Raw genomic sequence first — 16593 nt, 5'->3', positions numbered from 1 at the left:
TATTAATCACATAATCTCTAATGAATGTGTAATTATAAACTGAGATAAGTGCTGGGAAAAGAGATCATCAGCAATTTTTTTCTATTTGACTTTATGCCCAGCCAGTTCAGGGAAGCCCTAAGAGATATCTGCCACGGTGGGTGTGGAGGGGGGAATCTGATCTCGGGGGAATGGCTCTTTGTCCACTGGGGTCTTCACTCTGAAACCCCTTTCCTATGTGGGTTCCGGGTAGGGAAGGGGCAAGACTTGAGCTGCGAAAGAAAAAGAGCTGGCTGGGCTGGATGGTTAGCTCAGTTGGTTAGAGCAGCGGTGCTGATAACACCAAGGTCCAGAGTTCAGTCCCCGTTCAAAAAAGAAAGAAGAAAAGAAAAAGGAGCTGGCAATCCTCCCTGACCACCCCCTGCCCCCCCACCTTCAAGGTCCATTCTGGGTGGAGACAGACGGAAGGGGGGCGAAGGAGAAGAGGGAACATGGACTTCTCAGAAGAGGGAGAAACGAATAGAGATCCCTCGAAAATTTGAATCATATTCTGTAGAATAATGTATCATAGCATTAACTTGCATGTCTTCACCCTGTATTTTTTGAAATGAAAGAAAATAGAAGCCTCTTGAAATTGACAACCCTTCCTGTCCTTTTTGTATACGTTTGAAACTTTTTTGAACATAATTTCAAATTGACAGAGAAGTTGCAAAAATAAACTTTACTCAAAGACCCCATACTCTTTACTCAGATTCAACTATTATTAACGTTTTACCCTATCCAATGTTTTTCATAAAAATTCAATAAATGTTTATTTTTAAAGGTGAAATACATTATGTATGCAAAAGAGTGTATAAAAACTCAATATCCCATTTAAAGAATTAAAACAAATCAAACACCTATTTTCTCAGAACCCAGGCTAAAAACTAAAACTATTCATCTGGGATCTACCTGCACAAAAGTACTTCAAAAAGTTCACAGAAAAATAAAATTAAAAGGTAATACAAATCTTTCCATGAACCTTTTTTTTTTTTTTGGCAGCTCATGGGTATAAGGATCAAACCCTCGACCTTGGTGTTATCAGCACAACACTCTAACCAACTGAACTGACTGGCCAGCTATTGTGAACTTTTTGAAGTATCCTCATAGGTCCTTTGCTGGTATCACTTTTACGCCAAATTTCAATTCTAAGAGATAAACAACTACTAACCTGAAGTTCGAATGAAATAATTCCTTTTCTTTTCTTTCTTTTTTGTTTTTTTGGCAGCTGGCCAGGAGGGGGATGTGAACCCTTGACCTTGGTGTTAACCTTTGCATTTCTTTAGAGCTTTACAAACTCTAATTTTATTCTTAAAAATGTGTGTTGTTTTGTTTCCCTTATTTTTGAACTTCATGTAAATGGAATCTTGTTGTATGCATGCATTTTTCTATCTAATGCTTCTCTATTTTGTAAAGCCCAAAGCAGAGGACTCAAAGTCATGGCCAGAGTATCAGACAAGACCCACACACATGTTCTGCTTGGCCTTCACAATGTTTACAAATTTATTTATTCATTTTATCAAAATGAAATTTACATAACAGAAAATTAAGCTTTTTTTTTCTCTTTTTTTCCTTTTGGTGGCTGGCCAGTAACAGGCATTGAACCCTGAACCTTGGTGTCATCAACACCGTGTTCTAACCACCTGAGCTAACTGGCCAGCCCCCGTTAATCATTTTTAAGTGAACAATTCGGTGGCATTTTAATGCATTCCCATTATTGTGTAACCATCACCTATGTCTAGTTCCAAGAAATTTTCATCACCCCAAAAGATGTAGTTACTCCCCATTCCACCTCCTGCCAGCCCCAGGAAGCCACTCATCTGCTTTCTGCCTCTATGGATTTACCTTTTCTGGATGTTTCATATTATTTAAAACAGGAGTTCAAACAAATATTTGTGCATGCATATTCCTAGCAGCACTGTTCACAACAGCCAAAAGAGAAAACAACCCAAATGCCATAGAAAGGAATGAAGCACTGATGCCTGCTACAGCGTGCATGCTCCTCGAAAACAAATTTAGTTTTGAATTAGTTTTACATCTTTAAATATCAGAAGATTTCACGCAAAAATCCAGGTTTTCAGTTTCTGTTGAAAGGTGGAACCATAATTCATTAGCTGCGCCTAGGAGAGGCTGCCCCCTTCAGGCCGGCGGGTGCTCTGCAGTTCCACACTGTTTGCATCACTGTCCTGGGTGGAGCTGGGTATACCAGCAGGATGCTCCCCACCATCCCCCAATAGTTTTTGTAAGTATCTGAGTTTACAATCCCTATGCCCATTGAGGAATTGATGCCAGTTGTTCCCACAGAGGAAAGGGAGAGAAGAAGTGCACTCGAGGCAACAGGAAGAGAGACTGTTCCCTGAGGCTAAAAGAGTTTGAGACCCAGGTTCTATTTCATGATAGTTTCCCAAGGAGGAGGCAGAGACGGGATCCTAGGCACAAGGATTCTGAGCCCCGTGAAAGATTCCTGTGCTCCCTCAAGGATCCAGAAACAGCAAAACCATCAGACCTAAAAGATCCAATTAGGATTGAAACAATGGCTTCTCAACTGGGAACAAATTCAGGCCAGTGACCAAGGACTGGAGGTGTCTCCCCAATGCCTTGGAGCCTTATGAGACCTCCCCAAACTTTGTGCAACCCTAGACAAGGCACAGAAAAGATTGATACTGAATTTACCATCTGCCTGCTCTGCCTTGGTTGAATGCTTGAAATCACATTTCAGTTGTTTAAAGAAAATGGAAAAAGTGGCATTTCTTGGTCATCTGAGTTTGTGGACTAAGATTTGTAAGAGTCATAGTAGCTGTAATAATAATGATAACCACAAACATTCATTGTGATTGCGTTATGATAACTATACACACACACGTCTATGCATGTTGGGTGTGTGCATGATTCTCACAAAAATTCTTGATGAAGGTGCTATATTATTTCCAGTTTATATTAGAAGAAACTGAATCTCTGGAAAGTTAAGTGGCTCTCCCCAGATCACACAGTGAGTAGGTAGTGGTTAAAAACGATTTGAATCCAGATGTCTCTGACTTCACATAGCTCTTAACTTTATAGCATCCTGCCATCCAGGGGAAGCTTGGCAGATCATGGGACTTCTCAGCCTCCATAATTATATGAGCCAATTCCTCGTAATAAATCGCTTCCTGTATCTGTCTTACTGTTTCTGTGTCTCTGGAGAATCTTAATATACCTGGTCTGGTTCAGGGAGTCTGATTCCTGGTACAACGGCCTTGATGGGCTCATTCCAGTCCCAGCCGTTACTGAGTCATACCTGGTCCCATTTCTGTCACTTCTGCACTTGTCTTGGGGTTGTGCTTATGTTTTTGGTGTGGGTGCATGCACCGTTCATGTGTATGCATGTGCAAGGCTTTGCATGTGTAAAATTTTCTTTGTGTGCACTTCTTTCTATATTTGTCTCTCTCTGCATGTGTTTATAGTGTCCTGGTGCATTTAAGACTCTCAGTGTTTTTGTGTACTTCTTTCTGTATTGGTTTCTATTTGTGTCTGCATAATTATATCCATCTGTGCTCAGGTGTATCTCTGTGCATGTGTGTCTTTGTATATCTGCATTTGTGCATTTTCCCTCTGTGTTTCTAAGCATTTGTGGCTCAAGGCATTTGTTTTTCTGATTGTATACACGTGTTTGTGTATGCATATTTTGAGTAAGTGTCTGAGTGACTGTAGTCTCTGTGCCTCTGTTATTTGTGGGTGGTTTTGTGAATATCCTTATGAGTCTTTCAATTTGCATGTGTGCTGTGTGTGCTTTTGTATGTGTTTGTGTGCCTGTTTATGGGTTTATGTCTAAATGATTTGTGCGGAGTCTCTCTGCATGCTTATGCAAATGACTATGCATTGGTTCATGTTTCTTCACAGAGGGGTATGGGGAGTGAGAAGGAACCTTCTCTCATAGATATTTTCTTGCTAGAATAAGAAATGAGTATAGCTTGTGGTGAGGAAGGAAGAGGAACCGCTCCTGCTCCCTTGAATGATTCACTTCCTATGTGGTATTGGAAAAGTTGTGTCACCTCTCTGTGCTTCAGTTCCCTCGTCTGTTAAATTGGGATAATAACATCACCTATTTCATAGGTTGTCGGGAGGATGAATGAGTTAGCCCACATAAAGTTTTTAGTAGTAGGCCTCCCATATAGTACGTGCTTAATAAATATTAACTATTTATGACGATGATGATGTGTGGTGATGTATATAATGTGTTCAAGCAGTAGTATTTTAATTTTACAATCTCTCACCTAATCTCTCTTTCCTCACTGTGTCCTCTGCAAGTTCTGACTTTAGCCAGGATGGAACAGAGGCCCGATGCTTCACGAGGGTTGGAAACTGGAGCAGTAGGAGGAGGTTGCCTGGCAACGGAGGTGTTAGGACGGAGGGGAGCAGTTTCCTGGGTGGTTCCCTAGGAGGAGGAACGTGAGCAGGGCTGAGCCCAGTGGCGAGACGGAAGAAAGGGGCTGCCCAGGTCATCAGCTTCTGAGCAATTTCTCAGCCCTGCTTCCCAAAGCCTCTGGACACAGCCCATCTCTCCCCCTCTCTCCTCCCTTCTGCTTCTTATCTCCTCTTCCTCCTTCTCTTTCTCTCCATTAACCTTTCATCCTTCCCTCCTCCTCCTCCTCTTCCTCCTCCTCTTTCTCTCTCCTCTTCTTCTTCCTCCATAAGATAATAATAATAATAATAATGATAGTAATAATAATAACAGCTCACATCTATCAAAAGCCTCATCTGTGCCAGGCACTGTCCTAACTGTTCTGCATGAATTAACACATTTAAGTCTCACAACCCTATGAGATGCTACTACTATTAATCCATTTAGCAAATGAGGGAAACTGAGGCACAGAATTCTCAAGTGAGTTGGCTGAGGCCACACAGCTTTGAATGGTCAGGATCACAAATCTAGGTCATCCAGAGCTTTTGTCTTTCTCAAGCTTGCACGTCTCTCTGTGTTTCAGAACATCTGGCAAAAACCCTCACTCTGGCTGGAGATTCTCCTCTATAGAAACCTCCAAGCCCGCCTTCGGGGCCCAATCCTGTCTCATCCGGTGCTCTCGTGTCATGTGAACTTCAGTGGCCGCTGCATCTGCAGGAGGTAGTCCTTGGTCTGAGAGTAAAGAGAACCTCAGGGGATCTTGCAAGAGTGAGGCTGCACAGGAACCAGACCAACCTCCTACCTCAGATCCTGAAAGCTAAAGATTCTGAACAATTATCAGAGCCCATATCCCGTCCTGTTAATATCCCCTACTCAATAACCCTTCCTTCTTCTTGCCGATAAGCTCTGATGTGTCCGGAAAAGGGCCCAGCCTCAGTAGACGAATGGTTTATGTAAGCTGATCATTACAACTCCATCTTTCTTTTAAAGTCTCAGGGTGGTTCAAACAAAAGCAGGCATATTCATGTCCATAGCAGCACTATTCACCAAATAATAGCCAAATAGCAGCCAAAAGGTGGAAACAATTCAAATGTTCATCACCGGATGAATAGATGAACAAAATGTAACATATCCATTCAATGGAATCTATTCAGCCATAAAAAGAAATGAAGTTCTCATACACGTCGCAACATGAATAAACCTTGAAAACACTATGCTAAGTGAAAGAAGCAAGACACAAAAGACCACATATTATATAATCCATTTATAGGAAATGTCCAGAACAGGTAAATCCATAGAGACAAAAAGCAGAGTCGTGGTTGCCAGGGGCTGGGGAAAGAGGAGAACGGGGACTAATTGCTTGTGGGTGTGGAATTTACTTTCAGAATGATAAAGAGCTCCTGGGACTAGGTAGTGGTGATGGGTTTTACAACATTGTGAGTGTACGTAGTGCCGCTGAATTACATATTTTTAAGTAATTAGAATGGTAAATTTTTTACATTATGTGTATTTTACCACAATAAAAATAAAGTCTAGGGACAGGCAAAGGACAGTAATGGTCACTTTGAAATAAAGAGAAGTCAGCTTGGGGGTTCAAGGATGGATCGTGCTCCCTGATAAGAAGACAAAAGGCAAAGAGGAGAGCTCTTCCTTTATCCTTGAGCATGGTTGGGTCAGGACGTGATGGCCAGAGCTGCCCAGCCTTGTTGTGATCAGGAGGCACAAGCCAAACATTGAAGATGTCAGGCTGGTAAAATAGAAAGGACTGGGCCATTAGCAACGTTCTTGAGTTTTTGCGCAAAACCTTCCTGTTAGGCAAGATGATTAAATGTCTTTATTGCTTCAGATGGTGTTAGGTAATCAGTTCCTCACAACCGAGCCCATCCTCAGTGATGACAGAGTCCAGCAAGGAACTGCAGCCCTTGGCTCCAGGTGAGGGCAATGCATTTGAGAATGGCCCTTAATTTGTCATGCATTTTGATAGCTTAGAGTCTTGTCTGTGAACAAGAGAGAGAACTAGGAGGGGGAGAAAAGCAGGAAATGCTCCATTTCAGTAGAGGGCACTGGAAGAGACAGAAGTAGCATTTGAATACTGCCTTAGTCAGTTTTCTTTTGCTTATAATTGCATACCAGAAACTGGGTAATTTATAAAACAAACAAACAAACAAATTAACACCTGAATTTATTTCTTACAGTTTTAGAGGCTGGGAAGTCTAAGGTCAAGGAGACACATCTGATGAGGGTCTTCCTCCTGGTGGGGACTCTCTGCAGTGTCCTGAGGTGGCACAGGGCGTCACATAGCCAAAGAGCAAGAGTTTGCTCACGTGCTTCTTCCTTTCCTTATAAAGTCACCATGATAACCCATTAGTCCATTAATTCCTGAGGAAATTAATTCATGAGGGCATAGCCCTTATGATCCAATTACCTCTTAAAGGCTACACCTTTCAAATACCATAGTCAAATTTCCCACACTCTTAATACTGTCACAGTTGGGGTTGTTTCAACATGAGATTTGGAGGAGACAGTCAAACCGTGGTCTTTTCTAGGGCTCTGTAGCTGGAGAGAGAAAGTGTATCTCACTAATCTCTTTTTATAGGTGGAATAAAGTAGGCATTTTGATATCTACCTTATCCCCTGGCGGCCAAATGTCCTTCCAGCATTCCTCACCAGGCCCTCCCCGGATGGGCCTCCAGATGACATCAGTAGAGAAAGTGAATGTCCTAGTTCAGCAACCTCTTCAGGAAAGAGGTCCCATCTACACCTCTGTCCTCACGCTGACTCTTCCTCCTGGGACGAAAAGTGGCTCATGGGATCAGTTAGTGTTAGATGCCCATTGAGTCGGATTCCTGCTCTGAAAGGTGATGCATCCTGTCCTCGTCCTGTTCTGCCTGTAACAGAGCCAGCAAGGTGAGCCTCCCATTCTTCCCGTGGCCCGGCTCTTTGGGTCTGGGGATCATGGGGGAAAAGGACCCTTGGGTTTAAGGGGAAAGGGGTAGGAAGGAAGAAGTGTTCTCCTAGCCTAAGTCACGTCTCTAACTTAGCTCTTTACCAGAACTTTGCATTATACATGGAGAACTTCTTCAGCAACTATGAAACCAACAAGTTCTTTATGCCCGTTTGACTCCGTTTTCTCATAGTGCCACTTCCTTATTTGGCACCCACAAAGAGAGAAAAGATAGGTGGCCCCCAAAATCTGTAACATCATCTTTAGCAGAACCTATCGGTTGGTTCACTCAATCTCCCCACTCCCAACTTTGGTCTCCTTTGTATTTCTCTATTGTAGATGCTAGAAAAATGATACACTAGAAAATGCAAGGTAAGAACGGGGTAAGAAAAGAAGGTGAAAGGAAGGGAGGATCAGAAATACTGAAGGGTGCTGCAAATTTTAATTGGGGAGTATATTAGTCTCCTATTTGCTACTGTAACAAAGAGCAACAAACTTCATGGCTTAAAGCAAGACACATGTATTTTCTTACAGATTTGGAGGTCGGCAGTGCAAAGTGGGTTTCGCTGGACTAAAATCAAAGTGTAGGCCGGGCTGTGTTCTTTTCTGGACACTTTAGGGGAGAATCCGTGCCTTACCTTTGTCAGCTTCTGGAGGCCACTGGCATCTCTTGGCTCATAGCCCCTTTCTCTATCTTCATTTTTTTTTTTTTTTATGATAAAAGATGACCAGTAAGGGGATCTTAACCCTTGACTTGGTGTTGTCAGCACCGCACTCAGCTAGTGAGCAAACCGGCCATCCCTATATGGGATCTGAACCCGTGGCCTTGGTGTTATCAGCACCACACTCTCCCGAGTGAGCCACGGGCCGGCCCCCTTTCTCCATCTTCAAAGCACACACTGCAGCCCGTGGTTTTGTCATCACATTGTCGTCTCTAACTCTGAACCTCCTGACTCTAGTGATTAAATCGCACCCATGTGGATAATCCAGAATAATCTTCTCATGTCAAGATTCTTAATCACATCTGCAAAGTCTCTCTTACTATGGTAGGGGAACATTCTCACAGGTTCTGGTGATTCGGATGTGGACATCTTTGGGAAACCATTCTTCTGCCTACCACGGTGCTGTGGTCTGAATGCTTGTGTCCTCCAAAATTCATATGTTGAAATCCTAACTCCCAAGGTGGTGGTACCAAGAGGTGGGGCCTTTTGGGAGAGGTGAGCAGGTTATGAGGGCAGAGCCTTCATGAAAGAGATTAATGCCCCTGTAAAAGAGATCCCAGAAAGTTCCCTCACCCCTTCTGCCATGTGAGAACTCAGCGAGAAGGTGCCGTCTAATGAACTGGGAAACGAGTCCTCACCAGACCCCAAATCTGCTGGTGCCTTGTTCTTGGACTTTCAAACCTCCAGAATAATAAGAAATAAATTTCTGTTGTTCATAAGCCACCCAGTCTATGGTATTTTGTTATAGCAGCCCAAACAGACTGAGACACACAGGTAGTGAGGGTGTGCCTTACTGAGAAGGCAACATCTGAGCAAAACTTGAAGAAGTGAGAAAGCTAGCAATGCCTTTATCTGGGGGCAGAGTATTTTAGAAAGAGGAAACAGCCCGTGCAAAGGCCTAAGGCAGAAGCATGCGTGGGTGTCTGAGGAATGACCTAGGAGGCTAGTTTGGCTGGAGTAGAGGCTGGGGGAGAAATGGGAGACAAGGTCACACAGGAAAGAGTGGGGAGGAGGTGGCTCTTACAGAGCCTTGGAGTCATTTTAAGGGCTCTGGTATTTTTCTCTGAGTGAAAAGAGGAGTTATTTCAGAGTATGGGGCATGATCTGACAGGTTTTTGTTTTTGTTGTTGTGTTGGTGGCTGGCTGGTAAGGAGCTCTGAATCTCTGATCTTGGTGTTATAACTGACTTAGGTTTTAAAATTGAGATTCCAGATTAAATAAAGGATGCCCAATTAATCTTGAATTTTAGGTAAACAATGAATAATTTTTTTAGTATAAGTATAGCTCCAAAACTGCATGGGATATACTTATACTAAAAGATAAAATCTGTTGTTTATCTGAAATTTTAAATGTAACTGGGCATCCTGTATTTCAGTTTTCTACGTCTGGCAATCCTGCTTTAAAAGAATCCCTCTGTCTGCTGTGTTGAGATGAGATGGGCAAGGCAGTGAACAAAGGTGGAAGCCGGGAGGTTATTTAGGAAGCTGTTGTGATGAGGTGATAAATCCAGGTGAGAAATGATCGTGGCTGAGAACAGAGGGCGACCAGTGAGGCTGAGGACCCACCCCGTCCTCAACCCTGCCCCTCCTTAACTTTACACAAGCTTTGTGAAGTCAATGGATAGTCACTGGAGGGGAACTGCCCAGAATCTAACAGTATCAGCTTTAAAAATTATTCACTGGCTACTCATTTTATGTACAAGGAAAAACAAGAAGCACTGAAATGTGAGTTGTAAAAAGCCCCAAGACATGAAGGGCTTAGGAATCTGCTTGTCTCCTTTATCAGTATTACAAAAGCACATTGCACTTCCTTTTCCACTTAAGTAAAAATTCAAATTTCTCATTGTGGCTTGCAAAGTTTCTGCATGATCACAGCACCTCTCTTCTCATGCTATGTTCTGACCAGCTCACTTTGCTCCAGCCATAGTGGTGTGTGTGTCAGTTCTTAGAACTAGAACGTGATGAGCTTTCTTCTGCCCCAGGGCCTTTGCACATGCTGTAACTTCTACCTGACATATCATTCTCCTTACATCTCTCATGGCTGGATACTTCAAAGTCTTAAATTCTCAGCTGCAAAGTATTTCCATACAAGCCTTCCCTGGCCCCCTACCTAAAGGAAAAGCCCACTTTCTGTACACTTATTTTATATTGCATCATCCTGTCTACATCTATTATAACACTCAGTACAATCTATAAATGTAAATCTATATTATTCATTTGTTTTTATCTGTCTTTCCAAGTAGAATATAAACACCATTGTATTAGTCTGTTTCTGTTGCTTATAACATAAATACCTGAAACTGGGTAATTCATAAAAAAAACAACATTTATTGCTAACGGTTTCAGAGGCTGGGAAGTCCAAAGTTCAGGGAACACATCTGGTGAGGGTCTTCTATGGTGGTGGCTTTACAGCAATGCAGGGGTCTCACATGGCAGAAAATGGTGGAGCACAGACTCTCGTGTGTTTGCCTTTTAAAGCCCTCAGAACCATACCCACGACCACCATTATTAATCCATTCATTAGGGCATGGTCCTCAGAATCTGATCACCTCTTCAAGGCCCCACCTTTCAATTGCCATAATAGGATCTCCCACTCTTCTAATATGGTCACAATGGAGATTAAGCTTCCATGACTTTGGAGGGCCATTCAATCCACTGCAACCATGAAAGTGGGGTTACCTTTTTATAACAGCAGAAGCCCTTCAAATTGCATGACATACTAGGTGCTCAATAAATGTCTGTTAAATAACTGGATAAATGGGGCCGGCCCAGTGGTGCACTGGATAGTGCGCCGCTTGGGAAGCGCGGCGGCGCTCCTGCCCGAGGGTTCGGATCCCACATACAGACCGGTTCCAGCTCACTGGCTGCGCGAGGCACGGGAGCAACGCCGAGGGTCGCGATCCCGTTGCCGGTCCCCGGTCTGGTACGGGGGCAACACTGAGGGTTGCGATCCGTTGCCGGACACGGAAAAAAGACAAAAAAGACAAAAAAAATAAAAAATAAAAAATAACTGGATAAATGAAATAGTTCCAGAGAAGAACAGTAACTTGCTCAAAACAGGGAGCCCGCACCGGAATCCTGTTTATTGGTTCACAGACCAGGATCTAAGGCTCCAGTTTCCTATGGATTCAATGACCATTAAGGGCAAGGACTACACCCTCGTCCACACTTTGAAAGCCCCAAAGCCAGGAGTCATTCTCGGGTGGCCATTGCAAGGTCCTTTAATGATCACCTCACTTGGTTAAAAGTTTTGGCTTCCCACATGTTTGCTTTGCAATTTTCAATATTCTTATTACCAGAGTGTCCATAACTTCTCCACCCAATTCCATCAGATGCAGCCCCTAAGAATTTTCTAGTTCATTCATAGTGAGAACTTTTTGTGTGTGTGGTAAAATATACATAACATCAAATTTACCATTTTAACCATTTTTAAGGGTACAGTTCAGTGGCATTAAGCACATTCACATTGTTGCACAAACATTACCACCATCCATCCCCAGAACTTTTCCATCTTCCCAACCTGAAACTCTGCACCCATTACACATTAACTCCCCATTCTCCTCCTCTCAGCCCCTGGCAACCACCTTTCTACTTTCTACCTGTATGAATCTGACTCCTCTAGGCACCTCATATAAGTGGAATCATACAGTATTTGTCCTTTTGTGACTGGCCGATTTCACTCAACATAACATTCATGTTGTAGAATGTATCAGAATTTCCTTCCTTTTTAAGGCCCCCAAATATTTTATTTATGTATATACAGTCATCTCTCAATATCTGTGGGGTATTGGTTCCAGGACCTCCCTTGGATACCAAAATCCATGGATGTTGAAGTCCCTGATATAAGATGGTGTAGTATTTGCATGTAACCTATACACACCTTACTGTATACTTTAAATAATCTGTAGATTACTTATAATGCCTAATACAATGTAAATGCTATGTGAATAGTTGTTATACTGTATTGTTTAGTGAATAATGTCAAGAAAGAAGTCTGTACATGTTCACTGCAGACACAATTTAAAAAAAAAGTATTATTGATCCTCAGTTGGTCGGACCCATGGATGCAGAATTCATAGATAGTGAGGGCTGACTGCTGTATTTTGCTTATTCATCCGTCCATTGATAGACACTTAGGTTGCTTCCACCTTTTGGTTATTGTGAATAATGCTGCTACGAACACGGGTGTGCAAATATCTCTTCAAGACCCTGCTTTCAATTCTTTTGAGTATATATCCAGAAGTGAAATTGCTGGATCATAGGTAATTCTATTTTATGAGCTAGAATTTGGTGGTCTGAATTTTTGTTGTGTCACTTAAGAACTCACAGTGAGAAAAGCCCAGCAGGGGACGGCTTTTAATAGTATGATATTGCAACATGGTGACTAACAGTTAATAACAATATATTGTATTCTTGAAAATTGCTGAGAGTAAGATTTTAAGTATTCTCATCATAAACAATGACAAATATGAGAGGTAATGCACATGCACATGTTAATTAGCTCGATTTAGTAATTCTACAATGTATACATATTTCCAAACATCATGTTGTAAGCCATACATATATACAATTTTTATTTGGCAGTTAAATAGTTTGTCAATTAAATAATTAAAAAATAAAACCGTAATGCTAAAAAATTCAATTTAATATTGTGGAGAAAAAAAGAATGTGATGTTGCAATAAAATTACATCTCATTTCCTGAAAGGTCAGGAGAAGATAATCTGTGGGATAGAAGCCCAGAGTAGGGTAGAGAGTGTGGCTTCACTCTCCTTCTCAAACTACAGAACTGAACAAGGGCCTTTGGAACAGGACAAAGGGGCCCCCATGTTTCCAGCTTCTGTTCTGCTTTGGGGAACTTCATTGAGTTGGCCAAAAGGCTTGAGTCTGGAAATGAGGACATTAATGTGGAGGGATATAGGGTGGGACTGGGTTCCTTTAAGGAAATAATAATTACACTTCTTCTGATTGATGTGTTAAACACTGGACTTAAGGCAAGAGCAGCTGGCAAGGCTGGGAGACAAAAACTTTGGCTTCTCCTCCTCCATCCCCCTTTGTCAGGAAACAATCATAGACACCCCCTGTCCCCCTCTGACCCCCCGCCACCCCACCAGCTGCAGAGAGTGGCAGCTGCAACCTAGCCCTAGAGTCAGGGGCCATGGGAACAATGACTTTCACCACTTCATCCCTTCAAATGAGGACAACTGATTTCTCCCAATGTGGCTTCTCTGTTCTAGTTATCTATTGATTTGTACCCAATCACCCCAAACTTAGTGGCATAAAACTGCCATTTTATTATACTCATAAATTCTATGGGTCAGGAATTTGGAACTACTATTCTCTTATCTTAGTAGTTTCATGCTGTGTAGGTACCATGACCAACCTATTGCCTATGAGAAATGTGTAAGATAATGTATTTACAGCCATTATTACAAGTTTATAATGTATTTTTCTATCTTGATTTATATGTATGCAATATAATATTGTTTTACCAAAAGTTTTTACTTTCATTAGGTTCAAAGGATTTGCTGGTATAAGAAACCACTCTTCACACTAACAAGCCAGTTTATGGTATTTATTAAGATACAGCAATAAGCAAGTAAGCAAAGAAAGTGAGATTATACAGGCATATTTTTAAAAAGAAGAGAAAAAAGAATTAAACAGTGTTTATGTCACCAAATTGGGGAAATATCTACATCCTGATCCAAGCACTGCTGGGAAGTCCCATGAACAGCGATCTGGAGTCCCAGTTGGGATTGTCCTGGACAGTGTGTCCACTCCATGGGTGAGACTTCAGAGAGCAGTTTGGGGAAATCCTGCTTATATCGCCCAGCCTCAAACATGCAGCTGTGGTTATTTTATTAATGCTTGGATCTTTTCTCACAAGTCTTCAGGATGTTCTTTGGCCCTGGGAACCATCCAGGTTTCCAAGGTCCAAGAAGCTCCAGGACTTACCTTCCTTCTTATCCAACAGCTACCAGGCACCTACCCCGCAGGCCTTCACACAGTTTCTGAGAGTCTGACTCAGCCTATGCAGGGTCTTTCTTTGGTCAGAGGCCTAGCAACACTTCTGAAGCCTGAACAAGACTATAAACCTTAATTTTCCCAACAAACATTCAAAAGAATTTTTTTCTTGATTGAGAAAAGGATACAAAACGTACAACCCACAATTTTGATAACTGAAAATTGGCAATCGTTTTGTTTATAATACTTTATTGTATTGGGTGTCTTGTCTTTTTGCGGGCTTTTAGTTAGATAATGAATAAACGCATTAGACACTTTTGGGTTTTAGTTGGGATTTTACATAGCTTGAGCTTTAAATCTTTTGTTGTTTCCTGTATCTATTAACCCACAGCATTATTTTAATAAATGTTAGAGTACCAACCTAGAAAAAATAAAGGACTTTGGATAGAACTGTGTGGGGATGGTTTGTGTCTGCTTCACAATAGCAGCAGCCTGGGCTGGGAAGACTGGGATGGCTAAGGGTAACTCAAGCGGTAGGTACTGGAATTATCTGGAATCATCTGGAAGCTTCTTCACTCACATATCTGGTGCCTAGGCTGGGATGACTCCAAGGCTGGCTTAGCTGGCAGGTAGCTGAGCCGAGTGCCCACACATGGCTTCTCTATGTGGTTGGGATTCCCCATGGCATGGTGGCCTCAGGATAGGTATGTTTCAGCAGACAAGGCGGAAGGCAAATTACCTTTTATAACCTAGACTCAGAAGTTGCATGGTGCCACTTCTGCCAAACTCTATTCGCCGAAACAGTCACAGACTCACCAGTATTTAAGAGGAAAGAGTTATAGACCCCACCTCTTGAAGGGAGAAATGTCTAATAACTTGCAGCTATGTTATAAAACAACCATGTTCCCTCTGAGGGCTTGAATATAAAACTCTGTTCCAAAGAGTTGCTTGGTGTGTGGAAGCCAAATGGGAGTGATTATTTTTTTCTGGGAGCAGGGAGGAGATGCGAAATGGACCAAGAATTTAAAATAAGCATAAGAAATATACTAAAAGAGATAAAGAAACATGGTAGCAATGTGAAACAAGAACAATAATTCATAAAGCAAGAGTTTCATGGAATAATAAGGTATAAATGGTAAAATAAATATAACATTATCATATAATAAGCAGTAGAATAGAAACAGCCAAAGAACAAATTAGCAAGAAAGATTTGATAGAGGAACTTTTCAAGGAAGTTGGTGTAATGATATTAATATCAGAAAAAGTAAGACAATAAAAGCCATCCTAACATATAAGGGACAGACACTTTTCACAAGCTTCTTCACTAAGAGAACCCTAATCTTGTTCAGGTGTCAAGCGGACATACTTATTCCTTGGTGAGATTCAGTGCTTTTCTAATCCCAGGCATGAATCCTGATTAGTCTAAAGTTCAGCAAACCAGTGGTTCTCAAAGTGCGGTTTCCAAACCAGCAGCATCAGCATTAAGTGGAGACTTGTTAGAAATGCGAATTCTTGGGCCCTGCCCCAGACCTACTGAATCAGAAATTCTGAGGGTGAGGTTCAATGATCTATGATATGAAAAGCCTTCCAGGTGATTCTAATGTATGCTAAAGTTTAAACACTGTTCTCAGCCCAGCTAGCTAATTCCATGCCCATTGCTAGTGATTAAGGAATGAGCTGGATGCAATTGTGCTTTATGAGATGCAAGTAGGAATGTTGTGGAAAACTTCATGTTAGAAAGGGTCACCATAGGGCCCGCCCGTGGCTCACTTGGGAGAGTGCGGTGCTGATAACACCAAGGCCATGGGTTCAGATCCCTATATAGGGATGGCCAGTTAGCTCACTTGGGAGAGCGTGGTGCTGACAACACCAAGTCAAGGGTTAAGATCCCCTTACCAGTCATCTTTTTAAAAAATTTAAAAAATAAAAAATAATAAAAATAGTAAATAAATAAATAAATAAATAATTTTATTTATAAAATAATAAAAATAATAAATAAAAAAATAAAGACCATGGAGGGCTATGTCTTTTATCTGCTTTTTTATCTCACCCTTTCCAAAAATAAACTTTTTATTTTCAAATAGTTTTAGATTTAAAGAAACATTGCAAAGATAGCACAGAGAGGTCTGTTTACCCTATGACCAATTTCCCTGGTGTTAACATCCTACATTATTAGTGTGGTATATTTGTCACAATTAATGAACCAGTAATGATACATTATTATTAACAAAGTCCTTACTTTATTCAGATTTCTTTAGTTTTACTTAATATCCTTTTTTTTTTTTTTGTATTCCAGGATTGCATTCAGGATACTATATTACATTTACTCTTCAAGTCTCACTAGGATCCTCTTGACTGCAACAGTTTTTCAGACTTTCCTTGTTTTAATCACCTCGACAGTTTTGAGGAGTACTGGTCAGGTATCCTGCAGAACGTCCCTCAATTTAAGTGTGTCTCTAAGAAAAACATCATGTTTTTCTCATGATGAGACCAGGGTTTACGGGCTTTGGGCAGGAAGACCACAGAGGTAAAGTGTCCTTCTCCTCATATCCTGTCAAGGGTATGTA

The sequence above is a fragment of the Galeopterus variegatus genome, unplaced genomic scaffold, assembly GCF_000696425.1.
Source record: "Galeopterus variegatus unplaced genomic scaffold, G_variegatus-3.0.2 Scaffold3046, whole genome shotgun sequence".
Lineage (NCBI taxonomy): Eukaryota > Metazoa > Chordata > Mammalia > Dermoptera > Cynocephalidae > Galeopterus > Galeopterus variegatus.
Note: the sequence above shows the minus strand (reverse complement) of the source record.